Raw genomic sequence first — 3,926 nt, forward strand, 5'->3', positions numbered from 1 at the left:
CAGCCTAACACTATTGATTCAGCTTTGCCAACTCATGCAAACATCCAACAAGACACAACTCATGAAAAATGTGATATACAAGCTGATTGTGTACAAGGAACACTGATGCATCATGTGGCGGGTGACATGAGGACGAAACCAAACATTATTCAGCCTAATACTATTGATTCAGCTTTGCAAACTCATGCAAACATTCAACAAGACACAACTCCTGAAGAAATTGATACTATTCCTGAAACGGTTAGGATTATTAACACCAATGAGGTTCCCAAGAGAGTTGTGCTTAAACCATTAAAGAGGCCAATCAAGACCATATGGAGGATTTCTATGTTGGTTAAAGCAAAGGGGGTTAGGTCTAAGAAGGAAAAGCTCGAGATGAGGACTATTACTGAAGATTCAGAACCTCAATGTGAGGCAGAGATCCAACACGAAACAGCTAAGACAGTTAGGCAAGAACAATCTCAAACACTGAGGTATCTTGATCAATATGCAATAAAGTAATTTTATCTTGTCATTCTTTCTCCTTTTAACCTTTACTTCTGAATCACTCTGTTTCTCAGGGGAAGGTCACTTATGCTGCTTTTGAGCCTGAAGAAGAGAAGATTTCTACTCCCTAAGAAGAAGATCGAGAAGAAGAGGGGACAACCCTTCATGACTCTTTGATAGCTGGAACATTCTTATAATCTCCTTTCAGATCTTTTGCTCTTTTAGTATCAGCTAGCAAATTCAATCTCGTTTGTGTAAATGAAGAATCATAACCTCGTTGTATGCTTCTTTGGGCGAGCAGAATAACCTTCCCTCCTTCTCACTAGCTTCTCTTTTCGAGGCGCCACTAGTGTTTTTCTTTGCAAAGATGGCTTTCCTGTATCAACTTCTTCTTGCTTAATGTTTACATCAACTTTGTTCAACTGCTTTCATTCCATCAAAAACCTTCATCATTTCTAGCAAAGTTTCAGACGAAGAAGCCCCTTTCATTCTCTTAAGAAAACTTTATTTTTTTGAGACACCATTTTTGCTCTTTCCTTGATCATTTTTCTTCTGCTCAGGGCTACCATCATCTAACAGCCAAGGAACTACTTTTCCGACAAAACACTGACATTTTTGGCTTTAGACATAATGAGAGTCTTCTTTTTCTGTATGAGTTTGTTAAGCGGAATTTATACTCGGAAGCAGTAAATCTTGATAAAACTTGGTCTTGAAGCTTTGGTAATAACCTTGGTGGTGGACCAGAGTTCGAGTCAGCTCAAAGTCTATATGCTGCCTTATTACCCCTCTCTAGTACTCGGGTGTTTCTTGTAGCTTCAGAACCACCCAATTAAGTACGGAGTAATTAAAAAAAATAGAGCTTATGCTATATATTCATTATTATTGAATTAATTATAATTTTCATCTGATTTGTTAATAAGAATCATAAAAATACTATTTTATGTGACTATTAATTGTTGTTCGTAACGTTAAATATATGAAATAACTAAAAAAAAAATTCAAAAATTATAATTTATTATTATTATATAAATAAAAACATATTGTGGAAAAAACTTTTTTTTAAACACATTAATTTGTTACCTGACTATCTCGAGCTGGCGCGAAAACTGGGAGCCAATGGGGTGAGACTTTAAAAATCTCAATGAATTCGATTAATGACTGAGATTCAATAAGTTTCTTATTGACGGCCAGAGATTTACCGCTGAGCTCCGAACGTCACTCGTTTCTTCCTCTCCTGCCGACTCGGGCAAGTCACCTCTATCTAAGTCCTCTCTAACAGTGTTATCGTCGGTTTCATCTCCGCCGATAACCGAAATTATATTTCGTCTCAGAGAGTTTGGACATTCAGCCTCTCTCTCTCTCTCTCTCTCTCTCTCTCTCTCTCTCTCTCTCTCTCTCTCTCTCTCTCTCTCTCTCTCTCTCTCTCTCTCTCTCTCTCTCTCTCTCTCTCTCTCTCTGAGCTCATCAACACGGGGCTTTCTAAATTCCTCAAGTCACCAAGCGATCTCGAAGACAGTTTCTCCCTCAGGTTTTCGGGAGAAACATCGCTTGAGATCTTAGATCAGTTTTTGTTGATTGATTTTGATGGCGACGGAGTCCCATGCATGAATCAATACCGTGACGGTGAACGGCGCATGCGAGGAGGAGCTCCTCCCATGTTTGAGATTATTTTTTCATTGTTTGCCATTGAGAAAGAAAATCAGAGTAGGTTTTGCTTATTGTCAATTTTTGTCTAGATTTTTAGAAAAAAAAAATAAAAAAAATGATACTCTAAAAATCGTTGGCTTCCCACTTCTAATATAGCCATGTTCGTTTGTACGTATAGAATCTGGAATATGCATCGAGATTGTCTATTTAGATGCCTTATCCAGATGTTGTTCGTTTTTTTCATTTCATGTATGCATCCAGATGAATCATCTAAATGAAACTATATTCGTTTGCTTTTATTTTTTAATTTGCAGCTGCATACAGGTGGACTTGTTAATAAAATGATTAAAATATATTTTTTAAATTTTTGGCGAGAAAATAACATTTTTGCGATTTTTGCGGAAAATGTGTTTTAACGAAAAAGTATGTTTTGTGGTTTTGGCGGAAAATGCGTTTTTAACGAAAAAGTGCGTTTTTGCGGGTTTGACGGGAAAATGTTTTTTCGCGGTTTTGGCGGGAAAATACATTTTTGGAGTTTTTGGGGAAAAGTATGTTTTTCAGCTTTTGTGTGTTTTTTTGCTTTTTGTCGGCATAGTGTGTTTTTACGGTTTTACAGAAAATAAATTTTTGCGGTTTTTGCAGAAAAATGTATTTTGATGAAAAAGTGTGTTTTGTGGTTTTGGCGGAAAATACATTTTTTGCGGTTTTGGCGGAAAAAATCCGTTTTTGCGGTTTTGGCGGAAAATACCTTTTGGCGGTTTTGGCGGAAAATATTTTTTTGACGAAAAAGTGTGTTTTTGCGGGTTTGATGGAAAAATATTTTTTCCACAGTTTTGGCAGGAAAATGCATTTTTGTGGGTTTTGACGGGAAAATATATTTTTTTGGTTTTTGTGCGTTTTTATGTTTTTGACGGGAAAATGTGTTTTTACCATTTTAACCGAAAAGTGTGGTTTTACTGGATTGGCCATATGCGTTTTTAAGCTTCGCAATAACAATTAACATAATTAATTAATTATTATTAATTGTTCTTACAAAGCGCACTGTCACGGCCCGTTTTAACCCAAAACGTCCATGAAGACAACCAAAGATCGGGTCGGGCCAAAGGTGAATCAAGTCCACTCCACTAAGTATTTTCTTAAGCTTTAAGTCTTTTGTAAAATATCTTAGGTATGGAGAAGTGTAGAGAAGTGCAGAGAAGTGTAGAAAAGTGTAGAAGGTTGTGGAACACTTGAGAAGAAGTTTCACAACCGTTAGATCGGTTTGATCTGAACCGTTCGTTGAGGAAGAGAAAGTGTATATAAAGGGGATCACCCCTCACTTGTAAAGACACCAAGCTTTAATAAGAAAACACTTCTACAAACTCTCTCTCTAAAATCGTCCCTACTCTCTCTCTAAGTGCTGAGCGAGTTGTCCGAAAGGCTGACTTAGCAAACCACAAGGGTGAAAGTTGCTAAGGCCGCACGATCTGATTGGAGTGAAGAAATCAGCGCGTGACAGTTGGTATCAGAGCAGAGGTACGATCCAGACAAGGGGAGACTCTGGCCGAGTGGAGAAAATGGCTAAGGGAGATAAACAAAAAGAAGGGAGCTCACAGTCCGGCGTGGAGGAGCGTGGAAGGGAGTCCACGGCCACACGTGCTGGCACCCAGCGGGAAAAGAGTGTTTCTCGTGAGGCTCTGGGTGTGGCTGTGGGCGAGATGGGTGAGAAGCTCGAGAGGGTCGAGCATACCGTCACTGAGCTGGAGAGTGTTGTGTTCGGTGGGCTTGAGGAAGTCAAGCAAAATGCTGCCGAC

The 3,926-nt window shown here is 38.7% G+C and overlaps 1 pseudogene; it reads right to left on the bottom strand.

Annotated features, from left to right (window-relative positions):
• Nucleotides 1-1,146: 1,146 nt before the first annotated feature.
• On the bottom strand, nucleotides 1,147-3,102 carry LOC125582189 (annotated as a pseudogene).
• Nucleotides 3,103-3,926: the final 824 nt, after the last annotated feature.

The sequence above is a fragment of the Brassica napus genome, chromosome C2 (genome assembly GCF_020379485.1).
Source record: "Brassica napus cultivar Da-Ae chromosome C2, Da-Ae, whole genome shotgun sequence".
Taxonomy (NCBI): domain Eukaryota; kingdom Viridiplantae; phylum Streptophyta; class Magnoliopsida; order Brassicales; family Brassicaceae; genus Brassica; species Brassica napus.